Below are 26897 nucleotides of genomic sequence, written 5' to 3'. Positions count from 1 at the left end.
AAATGGAGTTGCAGGCAAGACACGCTGACCTTCTCAGAGCCTGCTTCAAGAAACAAAAATACTTCCTCATGCCAAGCATGCTCTGCATGAGCTGAGTTTGCTTGGTCTCAAGCTGATGACAGTAGCTTTTCCTGCTTTTGATTAAACAAATAATGCAATGGGGGAAGATGGTTCTCTGTTAGGGGAATTTTATTTTCTTTCTTCCAACAGGGATATCAGCTGCCTTCCTGGTACCTGAGCCCATTCACAAACTGGGCAAGGCTGGACAAGCCATTTCACCCAGGATGAAAATCCCACCACAGCTGGGATGTGCAAGGGTTGAAGGAAATACTGCTTTGTGCTGTTTGGAAATGATTCATTTGGGATAAAAATATATGTTTAAGGGGAGATTTCCACCCTTTCTCGGGCAGGATTAACTACGCTTTGGTGCTCACAGCAGTTGACAAGGAGGTGACAATGGGAGAACAGGATGTGTTGTGCTGTTGTCTAAAAGCAGAAGGGTAGGTGGGACCCTTCAGGCAGGTTTCTGCCTGCAGTGCTTCTGGTTTGGTACACCTGGCCTGTGGCAGGCAAACCTGGATTGCCCCGAGTGTCCTCATGAAGCTGGGCAGCACAGGGCTGAGGGCTCAGCAGCCACCAGTGTCACTGTGTGTGCCCTGTGAGCTGGCAGCACGGGCAGAGGCAGTGCTGTGTGCAGAAATGCCCTGGAGGTGGGTGTGGGGAGAGGGAGGCTGGGGAGATGTGCTGGGGCACGTGGGCTGTGCAGAGAGTGCAGGGTGTGAGTGGGACCACGAGTGCAGGTGACATCCCTCCCTCCCTCCAATGAGCACTGTCCATCCCATCCGGTCCAGCCTCTGCCCCCAGGCTCCAGCCAAAGTTCCCACCCCATCCAATTGCTCCAATTAGTGCTGTGGGTTTTTTCTTTATTAACAAGGTGGCTTGAGACCTGCCTGTGTATGTGTCCAGCTCCTTTTAATCTGTCCCAACCATGATTGAGGTTAACAGAGTTTCCTGCCCAGCAGCCTCTTTGGCAAATTAGAGAGAACCAGTGAGACACTGTCAATAAACTTCCCACTGTATAGATTTTGTCCAGCAGAGCCTGAATAATTGGGTCATGCTGCCATATGTAATCCATGCACTTGAGGTTTGACCTAGCTCCTGTGCAAACCAGTGGGCAGGGATGTGTCTGGGAGCTGGACTGGAGCTCTGGCTGAGACAGCTGAATTTTGAAAGAGCTGGGGTGGAGCCGTGCCGTTCATTTTTGTGGACCAGTTTCATTTGTAAGGGCAGATGATTGATGTCTTCCCGCGGGAGCTTTTGTCTGTGCTGGAGTGTGTCTCTAACAACATTGCCAAGATACCTTGGGGCTGGGTTAGGTAATTATTTTGTGATTAGATACTGAAATCAAATAAATAAGTTAATCATTTTACAAGTTCAGAAGAAAATACATTTATTTAATCTGAAACTTCTTCACAATAGCAATGCATAACTCTTGTCTTTTTCTGCACGGTGTTGGCCTCGGGTCAGATGATTTCCCACCAAACGATTCGCTATCATTCCACGGCCCTGGTAATGCAAAGTCACCTGTTTAGAAGGAGGCAGGATTCTTGTCTTTCTCTCCTTTGGGCAGTTGGTGAGAACCCTGCAAGTGGTGGTGATGGGCCATCAGTTTTCACAGCTCATATTGGCAGCAGGGAAAAGATTAGTGCATTAACAGAGCAGACTCCTCTTTTGAAAAGAGGCTTTAAATGATGTCAAGAACCACCACAACGATATGGTTTTTACATAAATAATAATTAATTACATGTAAATCAGACTTTTCCCCACCCCTTCCATTAGTATCGTCTTTGCTAAGCTCTCTGTCTTGTTTCTGTCCACTCACTCTGAGAAGTTGAATGGCAACAGACATCATTTGCAATGCTAACGTCAGATACGGGTCAAAATGGACAAGGAAAACACAACCCGGGGTTTTATCAATGCAATAACAACTAGTTCTGTCTAGAGATGGCAGGGTACTGGGGTTTAACCTCTTCACTGCCACAGAGCCAGAAACAGCAGGAATTTACTCTTCTGGTTTCCTGTTCTGCTATTTCTAACTTATTTTCAGCCCTTTCCTTCTCCTGGCCACTCTGGTTTTTCTCCCCTTCTCTCCCCTTTCTGGTGTTTACTAGAGCATCTGGTAGTGTTTATCTCCCAAGACACAGGAGACTGTTGTTTTCATAGATATGTAACTAGCCTAAAAGCTTTAATCTTTGTTGATGTTGGACTTTTGGATTAAAAAATAGTCATAATAGTAGAAAAAGTTACAATGAAATAATACTTCAGCATAAAACACTGGAGACAGCATCAACAGAAAACCTTCCACAGGGACAGCTGCAATTACTGCATCTCCTTCACAGGCAATGCTGAACTTGTGAGGAGACCGATTTCCTGAGATGAGACTGCCTGTTCCACTGGAAGCATGTCCTCATGGAGATTTCTGCCTGTGCTCCTGCAGCAGGAGTTTAAGCAGAACCAGAAATGCCAACAAGATGTTAGAAATCTGTTTCCATCTCTGCTGGCTTCCAATGCTGCCTTCCAGGAAGGCAGGGAAGGAGCTGATCTGGCTTTTAGCAGAGTCACACTGCACATGACCTGGGATTTGAATCCCCTGTGGAGTAAAGGCTGTGCTGGAGGTCAGAGGAGGAGAACAGTGTTTTGGATTTGGTCTCTTGCTCTGGAGAAGTACGCTGGTTTTCTCGGAAAGCTTCAGAGATGCTGAGATTGGGTTAATTAGAAGTTGTCAAGATACAGCAAGAAGTGTTGCTGTCATCAGAGAGATACAGAAAGTGTTACAGAAATTGGGTAGCAAAAGGCAGGTAGGTGTCTGCTATCTGCAGAAGATCTTATTTGCTGCCTTCCCAGGGGACTAGGCACTGTCCCAAACCTGCAGCAAAGTCAGCTAGGCTGGAAGCAGACCTGCAAAATCCGGGTGGCTGCTGCTTTCCTAGCAAGAATATATTCAGTTGCTAATATTGTAAATGCTTGCTGGTACATTTTTATAGCAATAGCATTTATGTAACTTAAGATTTTTATGTAATTTAGGACTTTAAATTAAATGTCTTCATTCAGGTGCTACAATACCTCACTTTCCAGCCCTGCTCTCCTGCTACATAAGGTATAAACCTGACTGTAACCTCTCCCAACTTTTTGGGATGAAACATTTTTGGAAAACCCTCACTTTGGGAAGGCAGCGAGCCGATGAAAGTGAGCTTAGCAGTAATGAAGCAAGCTAATAAATTACCTAATGTCACCTTAGGACAGGTCTGTGGCCGCCTGTCATGCAGCAGCACATCAAGCTGGAGATGCACAGTCGGTCTCTCCTAACCTTTGTACCTCCTCCTGCTAACCAGGGAGCTGGTTCTGGAAAAGACCTGGCCTGTGGAGTCCTGCAAACTGAAGGGTAAAGTATTAATAAGCCAAAGAGGAGCTGGAGGTGTCAGTGAGGCTCCTGCCCAGTGCAGCTATGGGGGGGAGTGCTGCTGGTCTCCACACAAAGGGAATGGCAAACGGTTTCTCCGCAGAAAATTTCACCCAACCAATTTTTTTTGCATGCAAAAATGCAGATTCAGCAGCACCAAAACGGTCTGTGCACACATGCCAAACTTGTCATTTATAAAAACTCAAAAAAGCTCTGACAAATGCTGAAGCTGTTAGTTTTGACACTTCTGACATGAAACACTTTGATTTTTCATTTTGAAACTACTTTGTGTTCAAAATGTCCTTTAATTTTATTTTCAAGCAAGGGGGTGTGTGTCTTTTTTCTTATTCCCCCAAAAAATCAAAATTGAAATGAAATCTTCGGATTGACTCAACATGAAATTGTTCTTGGATTTTTGATTTCACAAGGCTTTTTTTTTCTTAGATGTGTTTGGCTTCAAGTCACTTCTTTTTCACCCCCAAAATTTGCCAGTTGGTTTATCAAGAACCACAGCGAACATCAGCCCCTTTGAAGGGGCGCAGCTGCCACAATAGAATATTTTTTTCATGGCTGTCAGTTGCAGAAAGAAGGGGGGAAAAAAAAAAGGAGCCTCGCTTTTGCTTTCCAGGAGATTGAGTTCATTTTCTATCTGACAGGGATAAATAATAAACAGATTTTTTTTTTTTTTTCTGCTGTGAGGGATTGTGTTACATTATCTGTTTAAACATTCCGTTACATTTTAGTAATGTGAATAATGATTATTCCTGTGCTTCTGAGTTCTCTCTCTTGGCTCGGGCGCCGGAGGTTCAGGAGACACCTGGCATTGTTGACAGAGCGCTGAACTTGAACGCCTCTCACTGTGACAGGGCAAGCCCAAATATTTTGGGAAGAGTCCTTGTTATGTTACGACAGGGGTTGGTAGCACTGATGCTGGGGACAGGTTTTGCTTTAATACAGAGCTGATTATGCTTTATTATTCGGGGAACAGCGTGAACTTGCCAGGCGGGCTGCTGGGAGATGGAGGATTGCACTTGGGCACTTCTTATTTGTAGGATGTGCTGAAGGTCTTCAAGAGATGCTGTCTCTCAGAAGAGGTCAGGATAGGAGGCCCTGAAAGACGTTTTTCTGTGGGTGAGAAACTGGAAGAAATAAAGCTTTTTTCAAAATAATATAAATGTTTAATGTAGTCCCTACTTGTAGACAAATACCTGGGGAAGAGCTTGTATTAAAATACCTTTTTAATCATATTTTCTATCCCTCAAGGTGGTGTTTGCTTCCTACAGTGTACATCTTCCCTCTTTTATTGGTTTCTTCTCCTGAAGTCAAGCTGCATCTTGGCAGTGCTTTGTGCATCTCCAGTGCTGCAGGAGTGTCCAGCTCGTGGTGTTCCATCGGTCATGGACTTTCAGCAAGATTGGATGTGTCGTGGCGTTTGCCAATTCACGTACGGCATGTAATTATATTCAGGAAGCAATAGGAATTAAATTACATTAATTCCCATGAATATTCATTTAAGAATCTCGACCAAATTCAGGCAGATTAATAGTCCAACGAAAATACAATGGCTATTCATTGCCCCCACAGGAAAAGGAAATATGTATTGGCTGGCAGCTCAGGCCAAATGGAAATGTGCTATAGAAAAGTTATCTCTGGGTGGCTTCTGGTACAGTGGCGGCTGGAGGGACACCTCCAGGAGCAGAGAGGATTAGTGTGGGTACAGACCTGGGGAGCCTTTCCCATCCACTAGGAACCCAGAGGAGTCTGGGGTGAATCCAAGACTCATGTCTCTGCACTGCCCATGCAAATCCAAACCAACTCTGACTGCAGTGGAGCTTCTCTGGACTCACAACAGAGCAAAATGCCATTTATTCTGTGCCTGACTCCCGCTGCCCTGTGCATGGAGCCAGGCTGCAGCCTGCTCTGCCTGGATCGTGATGCTGCGGGGCAGCACAGCCATTTCTTTCCCTTGCAAGCAGCACCAAGCTGGCTGTGCTGCTGGCTGCCTGCTCTGCCACAGCCAGCCCAGCACCAGCCCTCGGGGTGGCTGTGGGCAGCCCTGTCCTGCCAGGCACCTCCTGGCACAAGGAAGCTCAGTTCTGTTCCAGCTTGTGCTCCCAGCACAGGCCAGGACATGGCTTCTGCTGTGGCCGGGAAAACTGGGAAAGTGCAATAGCAAAAACAGATGAAGGATGCAAATGCATTTGTAACTGAGGGATCAGACTTTGGTATGCTGGAAATGCCCCTCCCCAACAACAATATTTAATTTAAGAAAAATATCTGGGTTTGGTTATGGCTCTCATTTGGGAGAGCTTTTCATTTTGTCAGACAAACCAACTTGAGACCTTAGCTGTGTCACATTATCTCTTTGTGGGACTTCCCCAGTTGGAGAACAGATCCAGCTCCCACTAAAGCTGGTGCAAGTGTTGCCAAAAGCATGGTCTCTAAGCTGATGTTTACACCTTTTAAAATTCCCCCTCATAGGCAAGTTGACCCTTCCTGCCCTTGAAGTTCCCTGAGCAAAAGAAAGGTCCAGTTATTTTACCTTGCACAGTACCATGTGATAGGTGGAGCTGCATTTTCTCCTTTTTTGAAGTTACTTGTTGCCAGACTGATCTGATTTGCCCTGACTACACCGAAAACAAAGAAATCGGGAAAGCAGCAACCAGCATTTTGCCAAGAAGGGGTTTTGCCTCAAGTTGCAGTATGAGCATACTCACAGAGCTGCTTCTGCTTGTGCTTATTTGAAACAAAAGTCAGATAAACATAAAACCAGGCTGTAAATCCAATGTACATTTCTCTTTATGTCCGCCAACTTTTTGGGGCAGTACATGGTGTGTATCTCATCTTTTCATGTCTGATGTAAAAGGTAAAATAACAGCTGAGTACCCACACGGGCTTTGCACCTACGCAGGAGTGCCAAGTGGGCCAGGAACCCGCCGTGCAACCTGGTGATGTGCTCTGCAAAGCCTCATAAACCAGTGACTAAGGCAGGAAGGACTCCAAGGCCTGGCTCCTGGGACATTGGAGGTGTGGCATTACAGTAGCTTGGAAAACATTCTGACTTTATAACAAGTAACACCTATAATTACAGAGGCGTCATCACCTTCATAATTTTTTTTTTTTTTTTTAGCTAACAAGCTGTAGTTGTAGCCTGTGTACATCCCTGCCAAAATCTGTGAAGCATTTGCTCTTGGGATGGTTCTGCCGGTGGTGGGAATATCAAGCATCTTTCTCCAGGCACTTGTAAAACAATACAGCAGTAAACAATTCAAGCACAATTAGCAGCTACATAGGCATAGGGGGAGGGAGAAGTCCCACCGCTGGTACTGTCTGTGGAATTAATCATGTTTTACAGAGTTGATATACTGGTTTGGATGTGTGAAGTTAAAAAACAGGAGATGAAGAAGAAGCCAATAAGCGTTTATTTGAGGATGAAATGTAAAACAAATGTTTTTTAGCGGTATATGGGAGAGTCTTTTAAAAATGCTCTTTTAACAGGTTTAGCTCCTTTTTCTTTCTACTGAAGAAACAGATGAACTAAAAAATATAACAAGATGTTTGCATTTAAAGCTGGCGGTCCCGCCGAGGACACAAACCCCGGTGTCTCCTGCGGTACCGGGGCAGGAGAAGCGGGATGCTGAACGCTCCGCTCCCGGCTCGTTCCCGTTCCCGAGCGCTCCCCGCCGGTCTGAGCGCACCGCTCCGGCAGCGGCGCGAGCACCACCTCCGCAAATATTTATTTGCAGCGATTTCCCGCTCTCAATTATTTAAAATATAATGAATTACGCATAAGTACCTCGCTATTAGGGTAATTCCAGGTCTTAATTGCTGCCGGCGCGGCTCCCGCCGTTCCGCCGGGAGGTGGCGCCGCGGGCCCGGCGCTGCTGCCGGGAACGGGAACGGGGACCGGGCACCGGGACTGGGGGACAGGCTGGGCTCGGCGCGGGGCTCCTGCGGGCAGGCTCGCCCCGCGGGGCCGCTCCTGACAGTGTGTGAAACCATCGCCCCCGGGTCAGTCCTGCGGTCTGACACGCGATCGCCCAAAAAAGCAGGGAGGCAAGAAAGCCGGGCGGGTCAAGGAAAGAGTTGTTTTTTTTTTTTTCCCCCGAACGAGTCGCTCGCTCGGTAACTTCGCGGCCGCCCGCTGACTCCCGCACGCAGCGCCGGGCAGGACGCGCTCCATCCCCGCGGGGCGCCCCACGACCGACCCCGGTCCCGCCGGCACCGCGGTGCTGCCGGCAGCGGGCCGGGGTCCCGGCAGGGCAGGGCCGGGCCGGGGGCTGCCGCTCCCCTCGCCTGCTCCGGCCGCCGGCCAGGGAGCGCCCGCAGGTTCCAAATCCGCGCTGAGGCCATCGGTGCTGTTAAAATTCGCGGTGCACGAGTGCCGCAGCCGCAGGGCTCGGGCAGCCGGGTGGTCCCGGCTCTGCCCCCACCGCGCTCTCTCCTCGGGAGCCCCGACGGCGCGGCCGGAGCGCCGCCGCTCCGCGCACCCGCCGAGATGCGGAGCCACCCCCGCGGAGCGGCTCCGGGCGGGCCCCCCGCGCCGTCCCCGGGACGGTCAGTCCCGCTCAGCGGCCGGTGCGCGCCGCTGCGCACCCGCGCACTGTGTCTGAGCGGTGTTTGCGCCCACAGCGGCGGGCGCTGCGGGGAGAACGCGGGCAGCGCCCGCCTCGCCGCTCCGCGCAGGTAAGGCGGCTCCGCGGGGACCCGCGGAGGGCACTCCGGGATCCACCGCATCCCCCAGCTCCGCTGCCCCCCGCGCGGCTGCGGAAAAGTTGGTAGGGGTGCGCAGCGCTGCGCGCCCGCCGACGGGGCGGCCCCGGCCCGGGCGCTGAGCTGTCCCTCGGGGTGCGGAGGGGCGCGCAGGGATGCGCAGCGCTGCGCTCCACCGCCACTTTCGCTTCCCCGTGGGGCCGCCCCGCCTCCCCCGGCCCGGCCCCCCCCCGCCCCCCCGGCCGTCCTCCGCGGAGCTCCGCACCTGCGGGGCTCTCGCCCTTCACCCCCTGCGCGCTTCACCCCCCGCTTCTATTATTTTATTTTTTTTTTATTATTATTTTTCCCTTGCGCCGAGCCTTGTTTACCCAGCAGGTGGATGTGACGTCAGAGACTGACAACAGCAAAAAATAACAACATCTCCCTCCGCGGGGGTGTCGCGGGCCGCCCCCGGCCCGCCCGCGCGGGGCTGCGCGGGGCGGGGAGGGGGCGCGGGGCGGCGCGGGGCGGGGGCGCGGCGGGGCGGCGTGCGGGGCCCGCGGGCGCGGCGCCGGGCGGAGGGCTCTATTGTTATTTACCGAGCGGCGGAGCACGCCGCCGCGCCGCCCGGGCTCGGCGTGCCGGAGGGACGGGAGGGAGGGACGGGACGGAGGCAGCCCCGCGCCGCTCCGCGCCGCCGCCCGCCCGCGCCGCGGCCGCGCCGTGCTGGGCAGCGGCAGGGCCGAGTCCTGCGGGTGAGTCCGGCGCCCCCCGACACTTTCCCCGCTCCTCCGGGGCTGTTGCACTCTTCCCCCCGCCGACCCCACGTGCCCGGCCGCCCCTCCCCGAGCGCCGCCGCGGTACCGGGGGGGTGGGGGGGGATGTGGGGCGGCGGTGCGCGGATGCGGAGCCCCCTCCCCGGGCTGCGGGGCCGCCCGCACCCCCTCCCCGCCCACTTTGGAAACTTCCCCCCCGCCCCGCGCTGCGCGCACTCCCCGCCGTGGTGGGATGCGGCGCGTCCCGCCCCCCTCCCAGCCCCGCTCGCGCTTTCCGCGTGTTTTCCGCCGGGTCCCTCCGCGCCGCCGCGCAAGGGGCGCGTACGCCCCAACTTCTGCACTCGGGGCAAGAAGTTGCGGTGGGGCCGCGCCCCCCTCCCCCCCGCGCTGTGCCCGGCTGCCCGTTCCCCCTTCCCCGGGCACCTGTTGCGGCTTTACGCCCGCGCAGCTCCTTCCGCAGGCGCGGAGCCCCGCCGCGCATCCGCCCCCACCGCGGGTCCCTGGACGCGTTGCGCCCATCCCCCCCATTTCTTTTTTTTCTTTTTTTTTTTTTTTTTTTTCCGAAACGAAGTGTTTGAATAAACACCCGCTCCTCCCCAGCTCAGCCCGGCGCAACTTCTCACTGCGCGGGTGCGGACCGCGCATCCTTCAGGCGCGTGTGTGCGCGCACGTCCCCCTCCCGCGCAGCCCCGCGGTGCGGAGCCTCGGGACGGAGCCGCGGCTCGCTGCGCGCCGCGGAGCCGCCGCCGCTGCCCGGTAAGTAGGGCCGCCCCGCGCACCTGCCGGCCCGCGCTGCGCGGCCGCGTCCCCGGGCAGCGGAGGGGTGCGCGCTGCCGGCGGCCGAGCGGCGTGTCCGCGCCTCCCTCCTCCCCACCCCCGCCCCGCCGGCTTGTGGGTTTCTTTCTTTCCTGGAAAAGAAAAAAAAAACAAAAAAAAACCCCAAAACAACAAAAAGCCAAAGCAAGCCAGCTGCGCGGGCAGGGCTCCGCGGGGCGCAGCGCGGCCCCTCCGCACCGCCCGGTTAATGAGCGGGCGGCCCCGGCGCGGAGCATCGCCGGGCGGGCTGGAGCGCCGCGCTTTCAGCGACTCTTCTGCTGCCACTTCGCTGTAATGATTTTAATTGCGTGTTTTTGCTTTGAGTGAACCAAGCCGAGCGAGATTACTTTTTTTGTTGTTTTGTTTTTCCTTTTCCCCCCGTCCTTTTCCTCCCGGTTCCCTCTGAGCCTGGAGCGGCGGCAGCGCGCAGCCCTCCCGTCCCTACCCGAGGCATCTGCCGCTTGCGAGCGCTCTCTGAGCCGCTTCTGTAGAGAGGCTGGAGCCCAACTTCTGTGCTCAGAAGTTTAAGGTTTCATTTTTAGTAACTGCTCTCGGAGTGAGTAATGGATGTGTACTGCTCGTAGCGTGTCGTCTACACTGTATAGCCTGCTGATTTCTGGGGTGCTGGATGGTTCTAAATATTAAAACAGTTCTCTAAACTGTGTTTGCTTTCCATACAGTTTTTCTAAACTTGGATTTTACCTGATTTCACCAAATGTTGATGTCACTAGTGACAGCTGCTTAATTAGACAAAGTTGCAAGCATGTCATGGAAGAAACTTTTTTGCCTGTGCTGGTAATTCACAGCTTACTTTAATAATTTGGAAAACATGCATTTTGCTCGGTTTAGTATTATTTTTACAGTTTTTGTTACTGCTGAGAAGCTCTTACATTCTGTAAGTTTGAGAGAGCCTGAAATAACTCAAGTTCCCAGAGAAGCGAGTGTGGGCAAGGAGGTACCGTGCATCTCAGCAACTAGATTTGGGGGAAGACAGGGAAATTGGGGCTGCTCGTTTCAACTTCTCTGCTCTGAAGCTTTTCCCCTGCACATTTTGTTTGAACTATCTCCCAACCATATTGAATGGAGCAGGGCACTGGGGGAGGAAGCTCTCCACTAGTTACCATTCAAAAGGTGTCGGCTAAAATCTCATTGCAAAAAGGTATTGTAGCTTTAACATCTTGCATTGGCAGCATTCTTCCCCCTTAGTCTTTGGATTAGTCATTGTATGAGAGACAGGAAAAAAAAAAATCACTTTTTTTTTTTTTTCTGGAAAAAGTAAAGTAAACAGCCTCCAACAAGTGAACCTTGACAACCCAGATTAAGGAAGGCAGGAGAGATCAAACAAAGCTGCTGCTGGGCTGTTGTCAGGAGCTGCCTCACTGAAAGCTCTGGACTATTCGATCAGGCAGCAAGGCTATATGTTCACTTATGCAGAAATGGACCATTACAAATGCTGATCTTTGTTGTGAAACCAAAGGATAACTCTGAGAAAAATAACTACTATTTCAGACAACGCTTTCTGTTGCTTACGGTTTTGATTGCAAAGTTAGTTTTCTGTGCATGGGCTGGGGTTTGGGGTTTGTTTGTTTTTTTTAAAGTGATGATGGTTTGAAGTGCATTTTTACACTTTCAGAGGGACTTAGGATTTGGTTTTGTTTATGCTGTCTAGAGCTGCAGAGAATAAGGCATTAAATTAGTGCAATTCAGAAAAACCTAAAAGTTCTGTGCAACTCAGCTTTTATTTCTGGATCGCTGAATTGAAAGGAAACGTGGATTTGTTTTTTTTTTCTCTCTGTGTGTAAGTTCTGTGTTGGTGTATAATAGAGGAGTTTGGTTGTGATTAAGCACTGTATATTGGATGACTGCATTCCTAGAGTTTGGAAAACTTGTAATATCTTTCCTTCAAACATGTTGCCAAGCAGTCAGGATGGACCTTGGTTTTGATACGCCGGGATTTTTACAAGACTATGTGTAATGTGTCTTCTCATGTCTGTATCACAGAGACTGTTACTGTGTAGTTTTCAGTGGAAGTAGCAGTAAAGAGTATTAATAGACACTTGATTTTATTTCAGTAAACAGTTAGGATTTAGGTGCTAATTGAAATGAACCAGGGGAGTGAGGTTAGTTTTGTTGTGTGACAGTTTCATGTTTGTGTTCAAACACTTGAACTCAAACTTTAAATACGCATCACTTTCAATCCTTTAAAGTATTCTAAAACAATGGAAATATCTATTTAAAAAAAATCCAAGTAAGAGCCTGCTACCCTAATGTATATTAATCAGGAGGCAGACCAAGTGCACATCTGCTGAAGAATTAAGAAATCCGAAATCTTTTTGCATAAGCATTTTTTTAATTAGCAGCGCAGATCTCACAATAAGTACTTTATACTTTCTGTAAGGTAAGGTTTCATAACTGTCCTGCATAACTTACTCTAAAGCCTGTAAAGATTTTTTTTTTATGGTATATATTTTAATTAGACAATAAAAAGCATGTGCATTAAACATGCACATGTATGCTATTAAGCCATTTTGCGTAATGTGTAATGTTTTTTAACATCTATAAACATTTTCTGCTTAAATCAGTTCCACCAGTAACCGTAACACAGCTGGGTTTTGCCCTGGTAGGAGAAGGAGCAGGGAAGTTGAGCAGGGAATTGTGATCGGACATTAGCGTGCAGCGTATGCCGCAGTGTGCGTTCCTCATGGAGTGTATCACCTTTTTCCAGAGCTAAAATTCACATTATCATCCTTGATGTGATATACTGTAAACATTTGTAGCTCCTGAATTACTTCTGTTTCACAGCACTGTAAAAAATGATGAAAAAGGCTGGTAGTAAAAAGGCAAATATATGGAATGTATCTAGTGTTTAGTATTCGTACCTCTTGTGGTCATTTAGATTGAGAGATTGAACTGGATAACACAATTCCTTTTGTGAAATATCCGTTGGGCGTGTATTTGTGTATCAAATGAAATAACATATGCGCACACATATGTAGGATATGTATGTAAAATACAGTTATTTCGGCAAGGCTGTCCGGTTATTTATGGGGCATAATGATACTTCTGTCATCTTAAATTTTCTCCGAGAAGCTTTAATAAATTTAAATAGATTATATGCTGTCAGAAAATAGTATAAATTTTGTTTACGATTCACTTGCTTTAAGGTACTTATACTAAAGAAGCTCATTTAACCCCAAGACTGAGGAGCATTAAGTGGTGAGAGGAGTCTGCTGAAGAGCTGCTGCTGCCCTTTGCTCTTGTGATAATCTTAAATTACTACAATTTAATTGCAACTTCAAGGCACTGAGCTGAAATATTTTTATGCAGCTGAGCCAGGGCTGAAGAAGGCTCGGTGGGGTTTTTGCAGGTAGCTGGGTGTCTTTTGGAGTTGTAGCGTTTGTTCAGGCCTCTCCTGCCCTTCCCAGCACATCCAGCATCGTGTATGCAGGGACAGGGTGGCTGGGAGAGAGCTTTCCCGGGGGTTCCCACTCCAAGGGGAGCAGGATCAGATCCTGCAGGGCTCGGGTGCATGAGGGTTTTGTTTGCTGTCTGTATTTAAGCTGAACTTAATAGCGCATTTTAATTATTCCTCAGATGAGCCTTGCTGTCAGGTTGCTTCCCAGAGCTTTTCTCTGTGATGCTCTGCTGGGAAAGCAGGTGGGAAGGGGCTGGTGGCTGGAGGGGAAGCCCAGGGGGTGGTCAGCAGCGTGGGGACACAGTGGCACCCTGCTCTGAACATGGCCCGTGGGCATGGCGTGGTCCCCATGTCCCCAGGGGTGAGCTCAGGGTGCAGCCGGCTGCCCTGGGCCCGATCCAGAGCGTGCTGGCATCAATTGGGGCTTCTGCTGATGTCGCTGCCTTTGGCTTTTGGTCTGTGCCACTAACTCATATCACTGAAACTTTTTCTCCCCCTCCCTCCACGTATAGTAGCGTGTTTTCACACCCGGCGAGCGCTTCGGCAGAGATGTGACACGCAGGAGAAGCCAGAAAGCATTTGCTAGGTGGAATTCAGAGACGCTGTGCACTAGAGATCAGCAGCGTCTTTGAGACTGATCTTAGAGGTCCTGGCAAGCAAACTTTATTCCAGTGCTTCGAAAGGTATGGCCAGGCTGGGAGCCCTTAACGTCGTGCCACCGAGGACGCGCGTCAGCGCCGGCCGTGCTGAGGCACGGCGCTGTTCAAATCGTGAGTCTGATTGTTTTTCTGTTGGCCAGATCCCTGTGAAGTGTCTCGTTGCAAGAAGAGACGGAGAAGATCTTGTGGTTGCTAGAAGTGGTTGGGTTTTGCGCTGACAGAAGCGCTGCTCGCAGCCTGCTCGCTGCGCGGTTCGATTCCCGCAGCTCGCTGTGCTGGGAATTGCAGCTCCTGCAGGTAACAAGGTGATGCCAGTGTAGAGAGAGGGGGGAAAGAAACCAGCATGGAATAAACCATGCAGTCATTAGAGGAGAAACTTAATTGTGGGATCGGTGTGGTCTTTTATTTTAAAAAGATATGTTTTGTGCTGTAGAGGAATCGGTTGCGCTGTTTTGCGGAGATCAGTTATTTGTTGGTTGGGGTTTCTGGATGGTTTAACACGTGCTCTTTTTCCTTACTCCAGCACTGGAGCTCCCGAGTCAGAGAAGCTGCTGGCTCTGTTCGTGTGCAGCCTTCTCTGCAAATGCGCTCTAGGGTTTTGTCTTTCTGTTCTCCTGGCACGGGTCTCTCCCATGCATGCAAGTGAGCAGGCTTATGTCTAATGGCTGTTTGGATGTGGCAAGTATCCAGAATAATCTTGATGACTTTTTGTTCCGCGTCATTCTGCAAATGAAGACGGGATTCTATGGAAAATGGGCAAAGAGAAGAGCATGGGCAAAATCAGTTTCTCCCTAAGAGGTACCTGAGGAGGACTAAATAATTTTTCTCCTCTCATTGACCCTCCTGGTGCTGTTTTTAAAGCATCTCCATTTTAGTGCCTTGAAATTGCAATTAAGTTGTAGTAATTTAAGATTATTGCAAGAGTGCAAAGGGCAGTAGAAGCTCTTTAGAAGTCTCATCTCAACACTTAATGCTCCTCAGTCAGGGGGTTAAATGAGTTTCCTCAATGTGAGTACTTAAAGTAACTAAATCGTAAACAAAATTTATACTATATTCTGACAACTAATAATCTATTTAAATTACATTAAAGTATGTGTGTGAAAATTTAATTAAAGGCAGAAATACTGTCAAGCCCTGTAAATATCTTGACAGATCTACTGAAATGGAACCCATATAATAAAATATTTACATAGATCTGATAGGCTACAGTGTTTCTGGGAGTGCTATTCTGAAACTAATTGTGGGCTTTTTTCCCTTCCAGTTTCCCATTCCGTTGCAATGGTCTCGGAAAGCAACAGAAATAAATACCCAGAATGTTTTATTGGGATGATTCTCCTGTGTATTGTTTACTGCTAATGGTGCTGTCTGTACAATGCTTGTCGCTGCTGTGTTTTTATTAGGAGAACCTGCTTCCTCAATAAGTTGGTTTAATTCAGGGGCACTGACTTTAAAAAATAGGCACTGAAATTAAAAAACTGGCACTGAAAACTGGGGCTCTGCAGCGTTCGCGGTGTGTCTACACTGGACGTGCCATCTGTGAATCAACTTTCTCCTGGGTGTGTGTCCCAGAGCATGGTGCTGCAGCATCTCCTGCACTGCTTTGACTCTCAGTTGAATTGATTTTTCAGGTGGAAAGAGCTTAAAACCTTTTTTCCAAGGTTTTGAACTCTATATGAAAGCGTTTCCCAAAGTGCACATGGAGCACAGCACCCTCTTGCTGGTGCATCTGCAGGCATATCTGCTGTGGTACGTGGTCCAGGCTGTTTTTAAGATGAAGAATGTTTTGCCCCGGGTAAAACTGGGTCTGTCTGAAACTTCAGTCAGACTTTGGCCCTTCTTAAAACCCACTGGCTGGAATTCTGCAGGTGGTTTTGCTGGGAAGGTGCAGCGTGAGCCGCGCTTTCTCATCACCCCGTCATGGCTTGGAACAAGCTCCAGTTTTTCCTGGCTGGAGCATACACCCTGGAGCTGCAGGGTCGCAGGAGGAGGATGAGGATTTGGGCATGGAGAGAGGGATGTGATGGGTGCTGAGAAGCCCAGGCCAGGTGCTGGGCACTGAGTGCTGACAGCCCGACAGAAGGTGGCACAGTGCGGCAGGTTGGCTGCAGCCTCCAATGGCATCGTTAGTTTTCCCCTCTTCGCCAGACATTTCCTTTCATGTTGGATCTGAGTTTTAGCTGTACTTCCCGATCAGTCTTGTCATCTTGTTGCTAACAATTAGGGTCAAGTGTCTTTCCTTGGGCTCTCCACAGTCTTCGTGTTGGTGTCCCTCCCCCAGCTCCCTGGCTAAGCTGTTTGTTCATTAATTAGTGGATGGGGCATATTAACACATCAGTAACCCGGAGTAGTCAGAGTTCCCAAGGCATCTCGGGAAGCCCTCTCCGGTTTTATGTGACCGGACATGCACTATTGCTGATTTAGATAGCGGAGCCGATGATGCCAAAGTGTTGTTAAGAGAGAGATAAATAGAGAGAGCCCAGCAGTAAGCAGAATGTCATGTCTCTATTAAAAAGCATGTGATAAAGGAAGATAAAACGGTGAGGGGGGATTGCTGGAGTGTTCAGAGCAGCCACTAAACATCTGATCACAAAAATCGATGCTGAATTCCCTTTCTTGCACAACACTTGCCTGCAGAATTTTGTCTGAGCCTGGGTCTGGTTGCAGCGAGCAGTGGAGCCCTGAAAGGACTTTTGTTCTTGCCAGAACGACAGCCACGGGGTTCTCAGGGATTCAGGAGCTGTCTGAGCTGGGATTCAAACATCCCTCCACGGCTCCTTTTGAAGTGGTGTTCCTGGGATGCTGATGAAGTTGTTCCAGGCTCACGCTGGGGCTTGTTGCTCTGTGCTGCCTCGTACCTTGATTTCCTGGGTGCCTGGGCCACCTGCCTTTCTGTCAGTCTGGAGGTCAGGCCTTGGCAGAATAACACCCAGGCAGATTTTTGTCTTTTCTTTTTTTTTTCCTTGCCTGGGTGCAGGGGCTGCTCTGCAGAAGTGAATAAATGGAACTGATTCTAAAGAAACGAGCGGCCGCAGCAGACGGGAGAGGAGCGGGGTTAATTCTCCCAGAGCAGTAAAACGTTAAATCATCACAGCCTTGTTTGCTGAAAGGATGTTGATCATTCCATTAAGGAGGATTAAGTAATTAACTGATATTTCTTTAGGAACCCATGTCAGTTTTAAAAAGCATCTTCCTGGTGTTGCACAGTGAATGTGAAGTGTATGTTTTTCTGCTGCTGGAAAGCTGGGAGATGAGTGTGAGTGAGACACCTCTTCCTAAGGAACTTCTGGGAATACCAAGGGAGCAGAAATAGGGAGGTGGGTTTTCAACTACAATGTGCTGTTCCAATAGATTTTTGATAGCAAGGTTTTCTTTTATGGATTTTTGTCCGCTGGGCCTGCTGTGAACCTCGTTTCAAGGGTATTCTCTTTGGGATTAAGAAGTTAAAACCTTCTTGAAGTGTTCCTTTTGGTGCTTGCATTTTTATTTTTAATAACAGTTTTTATGTTGTAATAGTGAGCTCACTGACAGTGAGTCATGAACTCTGTCTCCCATGAACCTCATGACAAATCTCTGTTAGCCGCTCAGGCAGCCGGTCCAGCCCAGTTCCCACGTTTCATACTTGCGCTGGAGAGAAAAATTCCATTAAAATCAGTCTTGTAAATCCTCCTGTGGTAGAAATCCCCATAAAAGCAGTGCAGTGCTGTGGGGCATCACGGGGTGGCTCCGGACACTGGGTTTGGAGCACATTGAAGCTGGGTTTGTGTGGGAGAGGCTGGCAGTCCAGGGGAGGATGTGCCTGGCCAGGGTTTTGACATTGGCTGCTGCTCAGTCAGGTCAGAAGTGTGTTTTGGGGACGATGCAGGTAGAGCAGCAGGCGGGCAGAGGAGAGCAATGACAGTATTTTTCACTGTTTCATGTTTGAAGGATCAGACTGAAGCCCCTGGGTGAGAGGAGCAGGGGCTGTGTGAGCGCTCCTGCGTCCCGTGCTCCCAAGCTCGCTGCCAGGGCTCGATCCATTTTTTGCCTCAGCAAATCACAGAATTTGGGATCAACCTCATCAAGTCGCTGCTGTTTCTTGTATGGTCCCAACCTCTAATGCTGCAGTTAGTGATACTGAAACTACACCAAAACAGAAATTTTCTGTGCGAGAGATGGATTGTGGTCAGCAAATAGCATAACCCAGTGGCACCAATTGTGTTAGTATTGATACTTGCTGCTTTTATAACAGCTCTCCTTCTCAAACAGGGCTCCTTCAGACAGCACCATGCAAACTGTTGATCAGTGCGCTGTAAATTATCCCTTCCCCTCGGGTGAATTTCATAAATAGTTGTATTTCCATATCACAGGCAGATTTAGCTTCAGTTATGTGGCCTAGGCTCTAAGTACCCCTGTTGAAATCATGGGAGCTCCCTTGGATGGACTGAGTTAAAAAAAAAAAAAAAGAAAATTAAAATAAAATCAATTTGGCTAGATAATAAAGTCTTAGAATATTCATGTGTGTAACATATAAGACTCTCTCTGGATGTTTGTGCAGAACATCATGGCCTGTACCTGCATTAGCAGATTTAGAAGAGAGATTTTTCACAGTAAGTTTTGCAATAGTAATAAAGTCTTAACAGCTTTAGTAATTAATTTTAATCAGAGAGTTGTCAGGGGCCCTATCCTGCTGTCATGGAATTAAATGAGTACTGGGAGAAGGTGGCTCTGAAATAGCTCGTAATAAATTGTTTTTGTTAGTTTTTAATGATATGCCCGTGCATGTGTGTTCAGATAATACATATTAAGGTTTGTAAAGCTCCTGAATTGTAGTTTTGGAAAAGAGAAAATGTATTTTTCAGTGATAAATTACTTGATATCCAAAAGGCTTTGAAAGACGAATATCAAAAGTATGCAGCAAAATTATTGTTTGTACAAGTATTTTAAAGTTTTTCTCTGGCTTTACCCATCAAAGTTTTCTGAAGTCCAGTAGTGTGAGGAATGATGGTCGTGCTCAGAAAACCTTTCTAATCCATCATTTTATTTACAGGATTTAACTGAGAATGGGAGAAACCCATCTTGGTATATTTGAGCTGATTTTGTACCATGTTATCTGTTCTGATTTTTTTTTCCTCCACTCCTATAAAAGCAGTATCTGCAGCATTCAAAAATACTATTTCATAGAAGTTAAAATGGAACATTGCCTGTGAATTAAACTAAAATATCTTAAGCCTATCCAGTGTATCCCTGGCATTAAACAGTCAGAGAAGGCTAAATATTTCCTATTTATTTTTCAGATTGGCTGGAGTATAGTCTTTCAGGAAAAGGGTCCTCAGCCAGTTGAAGGGGAAATCTGATTTTTCAGCAAGTGCTTTATATTTACTGAGGGATTCTGAGTGTGCAGAAGCGTGCTGCATGGAAATGGAAATTTACTGTCTAGGATTTTTAGGGATTTTAATCGATGCCATTAGATAGAGGCACGCTCATAGAGAGGTAAACTAGTAAATCTGAACAAACTGAAAAATGGTAGCTATAGGTGTCTGGCTCTGTTATCAAACTTGCTGCCTAAGCCAGAGTTTATGCACTGTGATAATGCTAATGACCAGCAGAGCCAATGATGCATGACTGGAGGAAATCAGTGGTATAATCGGAAAAAGTTATCAGGTTTTTGTCATTAAATATTACTGATAAATAATACACTTCATTTTGAGTAGATAGGATGTGTTTAATTCTGATGTGGAGAGTTTCAATTTAATAAGGGGCATTGCTGAGTAAAATGATAATCTTTTCTAATTTAAAGGGAAAAAATAAAAATGCATTTGTTTCATCGTAACCTCCTGGCAGCCACCATCCACTGCTGTTGTCTTCACTGGTGTCTGATAGTGAGGAATATTCACAGCAGTTTGAGGTGTCTGCTTATAGCAAGGTGTTTTATCTAAGTTACTACTTTGTGCAGAATTAATTACATGAGGCCAGAACCAAAGGCGTTCTGTTTAGTATAAACTAGGTAAAATCTTTCATTTTCTGCTTAAAGATGTGAGTGTTGCAGCGAATATAAACTCTGTGCTCCATGCAGTGGTTCCCTACAGAGCAATCTGCCTGTCCAGGCAGTAACAGGAGGGAAGGGATGAGGACAAAAGATAGAGATAAATTAGATCTCGTTTTGCAACTTATCTTTTAAGTCAGTGGGAGAACAAGGAAGAGAAGTAGAGCTTAAACTGAAGGAAGAGCGATATTAATAGTCTCTATAAAGGACAGTTTGCACCAGGAAAAAAGGAAAAAAAAAATCTGCTTGGCTTTTTTTAGCAAAACAGGCTAACACCCAGAGTAAATCTGTGTCATTAACTGAAGCAGTGCGTGATTTTTAGAGCATCTCTGCTCCTCGTGTGCGCCAGCGCCTGCGGAGGCTCGTCCCTGGGCTGGAGGCAGATGTGCTGCAGCCTCTGCCCTGAGGAGGCTTCTCCTGCCAGCTGCAGAACCTCTGCCTGGGTCAGCCCGTGGCCCTGTTGGAGCAGATAGCACCAGTTCAGCCCAACGGGTGGCTTTGTAACAGGGCCAGGATCTTCCCACCACCCCTTGGAGTCGTGCTCGAACGCTGAATCTCAGCTCGAGTTTCCAGAATTAGATGGCACAGTGAGTAAACACAGCGTACTTGCCAGTTCTCACATCCTCTTTTGCAGCGAGTATTGCAGCAAATCCTGCAGGTTTGACTCATCTCTGAAGTTCTTCACTGATATGAAACAGATCTCGTCTGCCTCTCTCAAAAGAGCTGGGAATGTGGCCTCAGCTCCTGAGCTCACAGTCCTTCTGGACATGAACACTGTTTGCTTGAGTTGGCCTCTCAGAAACTTGGGCAGCTCTGAGTAACTTCAGCTGGAGTTACGTGCCTGTATCTGCTGGCAAAATTTGGCATGCAGTTATCTTTTATTGAAAGCTTCATGGAAATACTTCGTTCTTGCTATTCACAAATATTTACATTCTGGTAGGAAGATTTTTTTCCCCCCTTTCATTTCTTTGTGGCTTTTTTTTTTTCCTGGTTGATGCCATAAGCACACAGAAAGTATAATGTTTTGCCAGGTAACAAGTAATATTCAAGTTTTCAACGTATATTTTTTACAGATTCAAAAGAAAAAAAACCTCTGCCTGTATTGGAAGTATTTGTTGGATTGTAGTGAGCCATCCAGGGTGGGATGGAGATTGTGCTTAACACGTGGGTAAATTAGCAGGGGAAGGTCACACAGGGCAGAAAACTTTCCTGAGTAAATACAAGTGGTGTCAGGTACAGCCCCTGTGTTCAGAACAGCACGTCTCAGTGTTTCTGCTCATCGGTGTTGAATCACCTCCGCATGTTTCAACCTCTGCCTGGTGGCTGCTCTCGGCAGGTTGAGGAGGAGGACACATCGCTCACAATGGTCCACACGTGTGCCGTGACTCAGGCGCGCTCGCAGCTCCGTGACACGTGTCAGATGAGAATTGTTTCCTTGCAAAGCCTTTGCCTCCTTTGTTTTTTCTCAGATGAAAGCTACTTTCAATTTGACTATTTGACAGCGCGCTTGGTGCCACGGAGAGCGAGGGCTTGGTTCACTCTGCAGTTTAGTAGATTCAGGTATCTCAGCTTCTCCCTGGGTGTGCTTCCCATTGCGTCCCCTGTGCTTCAGCTGACCAGAGGTGGGACTGCACGGGATGCTGGACCAGTGGCAAACTAGCAGGAAAAAATGTTTTCTGCCAATTAACATCCTCATTGGATTCTGGAGATCACAGGAGGATCTGAAGGGCTCAGGGCCACCCCCTTGGCCACTTGATAGTGTTTAGTGTAATGTGAGAGCTCTGCAGAGGCTTTGTGTCTGGATGTGCTCTTAGTCCAGGCAGAGGATCCTTCCAAGCCCAGCTGCCCTTGGGCATGTTCCCAGCAGTGCCTGCTGGTGGGACCACCCTGCCAAAGCTGCCAAGTGTGGGTTTCCTCTAACTGTTAATGTGATGCTGCTCCCTTAGTGCCAGGTACTGAAGTTGTCACTGTGCATGTCCTGGCATCGTGTAGTCTTTGGGTTTCCCTCTTCCCTGTGAGCTCTGGATGATGAGCTGGTCCAGAACTGGGAATTTATGATGAAGGCACTGAGATACCTGGGTTACTGGCTGCTGCTATTTCTTGTTTTTATAATAACTTATCTGTGCGATAAGCAAATGCAGCTGCACATAAAACTCAGATAAAGCTGTGCCCAGCCTGCCGTGCGCCTGTGGAGTCAGAGAGCCAAGCTGATAAGGAAAGAGGTGGCCAGAGCTCAGGAACAGGTTGACCCAAAAGGGGTCTGTCCCGTGCCCTGTGCAGGATGGGTGTGCTGGGTGTGTGTGGCATGGGGGTGTCTGGGGAGTGTGGGTGGCCATGGTGGCTCTGGCACAGGGACAGCCACAGGCAGTGCCACCAGCAGGGCTGCTGGTGAGCCCAGGTGCTGGCGTGCCCTGGCATCAACTCAGGCTTCCAGTGGAGGTTTGAGTAAAGCTTTGAATACAGTTTATGCTTTTCCTGCTCTTGATATGGGTGCAGGTGCACATTAATAGGAAGTGAAAGCAGAGGAGCCCCGAGGGAGCCTTGCTCGAGCCATGCCAAGCAGGTACAGCCCACGAGTCTTATCACCTTGTGACAGATAACCTGGCATGGTGCTGCCATTCCCGTGTCACAGGGATTGTGGGGGCGAGGCCGTGCTGCAGTTTGGCAGGGACCTGGTCCCTCTACCCTGCTGTGTGCTCAGGGCTGCTCTCCCTCTGCATGTGGAGGCACCTTTTTGTCCCTGAGAGCTTCTCTTGCCTTGCTGTCCCTATGCTCTGATGCAGGTGGAGCAGTGGAGTGTTTTGGGAGGGGTTGGCACCACAGAGCAGCACTGCAGGGTGTCCCTGACTGCCCCCAAGCCCTGCTGTGTGACCAGTGATGGTGATGAGGTGAGCTGGGCATTCTCCATGCCCCATCAGAGCCAGTGGATCATTTTGGGGGAGGCTGGGACAAGGGCTTTCACTGTCAGGGGGCACTGGTGGAGACTGGCTGTGCTGTGCCCAGGGAAGTGAGACCCAGCCCAGCATCCAGCTGCCTGCCCTGGGGCCTCCCTGGTGTTGCACAAAGTCATTTTCCTTCTCCAGCTGACTTCAGCCTGTTCACTGCCTGGTTTTGCATTGCCTTGTTGAGGAATTGGAATGTGCAGTCTGTGAAGTGAGGCAGCAAAGTGTTAGCCCTCACTTTTAATTATTACCTTTATTTCTGGAAAGGAGTAGCAGCCAGGATAAAATATTCAGTAGGAATAAAATTCTTGTTACCCACCCTTTGTTCCTGCTTGGTTTGTGCCCGACCTGAGGTGTGGATATCCCTGGGGGCAGCTGATGTGCAGGTGAGCAGAGCTGTGGTCCTGAACCCCTCCTGTGCTCACCCCTGCTCTTCACCATGTGCTGAGGTTCCATATTCTGCATGTGTAATTACTGTATGCTCCTAAACAACCCTCACCTTGCATTATGGTTATTCACTGTTCATTCTTACATGTCAACACCACATCTGATTGGAACCTTAATTGCTCTGTGTGCTCCTGTATTTTCCCCTCACCTCCAGGACCAGAGGGAGGGTTTGTTGCAGGGGGAGTCCGAGGCAGTTATCAGGGAATGGGCTCTGCCACTTCCCAGGCTGCACATGCAGTGAGTGCCTGGAAAAATGCCCCTCCAAGTCATGACAAATTAAGCGTTGCAGACAGATGCAGAGATGAAGCTCTGTGAGGAGATGTGTGACTTGGATCCAGGAGTTGTGAGATGTGCAAAGATGGAAAGGAAAGCAAACTTCTCATCCAACACATGGAGGCTGTGGTGCTTGCGCCCCAGGGTGCTCCAGTGCAGCCATCCAAAGGCTGCTGAGATCTCTGTTGTCCCACCCATGTCCCTGTCACAGCAGTGCTGCAACCAGGAGCTGGATATGCCATTTTTATTATTATCAAGGTAAGTAAGGTAAACCCCATTTTTCTCCAGTAAGTGACCTCAATTTAATTCCGTTTTTCAAAGCAATGAGAGTTATTTCATAGAATTAGGATCATTAAAGCTGGAAAAGACCTCTGAGATCATTGAGTCCAACCATTCATGGTACCCCATCAATAAATAAAGGGCTCTTTGGAAGCCCTGAGCATCCTGTCTGTGCCCCACTGCCCCTGTCAGGGCCTCCATGTGTGCTGTGTGCACTGAATCACATCTGCTGCGTGAGTGGGAATGTGCAGGAGGAGACCCAGACTTCTGAATGGCAGAAATCAGTCTGAGGAGGAGAAATTAATAGAAGGCAAATGAAGAATTCTTGCATTCACACAGCTCGTTATTGAGACCCATCATCATGGCAGAGAGATGGGAGGAACCTCTGTTGCCAGTTGGGGTGTCCTACAGCAACAGTGTAGGGTATGTCTTCCAGCCTGGACTGAAAAAAAAATAAAAATTAGGCAGTGGTTGATTACCTCTTGGTTTTAAATAAGTGTAGTATTGAGTGCAAATTAAAAACAACCTTGAAACTGCGCAGATTCATAAAACTGTACACTGGGATTTTAAAAATTACCTCCATTGGAGTCCTGGAAGCATCTGTTACATAATTAATGCACTTAAAAATATATTCTATTTATGATTAATCCAGCACTGTAGTGTGTGCTAGTTAAATGCCTGGATCCCAGCGTGCAGTGCGAGGAAAGAAATGCAGCTGTAATCTATTTGATGGTTATAGGAAAGGACATTTGCTACAAATAAATACATTTTCCTTAGTCTTTTTATTTGTCAGGGCCAAGCTTATGTCTGTTGTGCTGAGTTTGTTGACTGGTAAATGTTTTGAGATTTATGCTGATAATTTTGTAGATCTACTGGAAAAAATAACTCAAGAATAATTAGGGAGATTGACCATACAGTAATGTACCACATGGGTGACAACGTTGATGATCTTGGGTATGGTGTGTACAATTAACAGTGCTAAGGCTTAGTGCTGCAGAGCTCTTCAAACACTCTCTGAGTTACACAAATGCTTTAGGGGATGCACATCTCTCCTTGCCAAAGTTACTGCATGCCTTGGGTCTCCTCTCCAGAGGAGTACTCCAACATGAGATCTCTGGGTGAGAGTGGTGGAGCAGCAAGCACAAGTATGATTTGACAAACCTCAGCCTGCAGAGATTCTTTAATCAGGAAGGTTTTAGGGGCTCTGTAGCCTTTTTTTTTTTTTTTTTTTTTTTGAGACTTTTGAGTTGGCATCCAGCCATGAGGTCCTGGAGCAGTTTCTGGCATTACACTTCCTCTGACAGATTTTTCTCTCTGCCCTCAGTTTCTGTTCCCTCTTTTACTCTCACCATTCATTGGACACTGTCTTGTCAGGTTGGTGCCAACTAAAATCCTTCCATCTTACTTTTGTTCCTGTCTGTAAAGCCTGCAGGCTGTTACAGTGCCCTTAGGTCTGCTGTGTTCCAGAGTGGTGGTCCCACCTTGTGCAGAGCTGTGGGTGGCCCTGGGTCCTGTATTTCCCTGCCTGCCTTGGGCTGAGCATCCCAGGTGCAGCAGCAAGAGCTGCCCAGTGCTGTGGAACTCTGTTAAAAGCTGCTTTTCCAAGTGGTTCTTTTTTTGAAGTGAACAATCGTGTGTGCTAGCTCAGGAAGGATTTTGGGATTGAGTGCTGAAGGTGCTGTTGCAGCAGGGCTGTGCTGCATGGCTGCTGGATTTTTGTGAAGGGGTCACCTGTGTTGAATCCATGCCTGCTCTTGGATGTACCTGCCACCAGCAGCGTTGGCACCTCTGTCTGAGTGGCTCAGCCCTGTGTGGAGACAAGGTAGGGGTGGGGAGGGGAGGACAAGTGTCTCCCATCTGCCTTTGGTGTCCCCATGCCCAGCTGTGTGACGTTCCTGTGCCATACCAGTGTGGGTGCTGGAGGCATCAGGGGTGTGAGAGGTGTGTGGCAGCCTGGCTCTGCTCTGCTGTCCTCTTCTCCATTGCTGGCACTGGAAGTGAGTTCCTAATGAACTCAGCTTCCCACTTACTGTTGGTTGTCTTCTTTCTGCACTTCAGAGTCCCTGGTGCCCCTTCAAAATGCAGCGAGGGAGGAGCGAGCCTGGTTTTGTGGGAGGTGGAGATGCTGAGATGCTTTTACCTGTGGACTGTGCTCTGGGCTCGTCCTCGCCATTAATCCCAATGGAAATGTTTCTTCTGACTTTTCCCACTGTATAATGCAAAGCCTTGTTATCTCTGCAGTACAAAAATGCACTCAGCATGGGCTTTTCCTTTAGTCCTGAGGAGAGATGGATGTTGAGATACGTGTGCATAGGCTGTATTTCGAGCAGATTAGGACCAAAAAAAAAATTGATTACTATTGGTAACTTAATTTTCTGCAAACTAAAGAGCCCCAAAGAGAAACCCACTTCAAAAGGTCTTTGTTTCCTCCTTTTTTGTTTTTTTAACAAAGGCTATGTTCTGGCTGTATTTCAGTGGTCTCCGGTTTCAGCCACTTTCTTTGATACCAATTTGTGTGAAAGCAGTTGTCAGACAGAAGGAAATGATAAAATCTATGAATTAAGGCAAAGGATGAGAAGGGCAGTGGGTAGCACGAAATGGAGAAGTGTTGGGATCTAAAGAACATTCCTGCAAGCAAGTCCCAGTTCCTGTGCTTGTAACGGGCCAGGTTGGTGATGTTTGGCAAATTTAATGGATTGGGGTGGGTGGCTGATAAAAACAAAGAAGATTTTAGGGAAAAGCAGAATCTGGTGACTACAGTAGTGCATATTTATTTTTAGAGCTCGATTGCTTTTGAGTTGCTAGCATTAGAAAAACTTCTTAGCTCGCATTATACTGCAAATTTCTTTAATTTATTTTTAAAGTGGAAATTTTGCAAGCTGACGTTTTGCAGCATGCGTAGTACGCTTTTGGCTGACAGCATTGTCTGGCAAAAGAAATAACCAAATTATTATTCAGTCATGGGTTTTTAACAGCCGCAAAGCAAGTGGATGTTAACTAAATGATGCAATTTATTCCCTTCCTGCTTATTGCCAGCTTGCCTATTACAGAGAGACTGCCAGCTTTAAATAAGTGGTACCCAGATGGTAGTCGCATGACGCCCACTTGGTTACGGA

At 48.3% G+C, this 26897-nt stretch overlaps 1 protein-coding gene across 4 annotated transcripts in view; it reads left to right on the top strand.

The window, feature by feature from the left end:
- The first annotated feature begins 8009 nt into the window (after positions 1 to 8009).
- Positions 8010 to 26897, top strand: part of FOXP1 (forkhead box P1) — a 377944-nt gene continuing 359056 nt past the window's right edge. For 2 of the 4 annotated variants that reach the window (XM_064433062.1, XM_064433035.1), the window contains exon 1: positions 8010 to 8146. The gene's annotated coding sequence lies outside the window, so the exon portion shown is untranslated. Of the gene's footprint in view, positions 8147 to 8772; positions 8908 to 13671; positions 13843 to 13958; positions 14116 to 26897 lie in introns of those variants that run through there. The other 2 variants (XM_064433037.1, XM_064433036.1) reach the window with 2 other exon arrangements.

Source organism: Passer domesticus, chromosome 9 (genome assembly GCF_036417665.1).
Source record: "Passer domesticus isolate bPasDom1 chromosome 9, bPasDom1.hap1, whole genome shotgun sequence".
NCBI classification, from domain to species: Eukaryota; Metazoa; Chordata; class Aves; order Passeriformes; family Passeridae; genus Passer; species Passer domesticus.
This window is presented reverse-complemented; position numbering and strand designations above follow the sequence as displayed.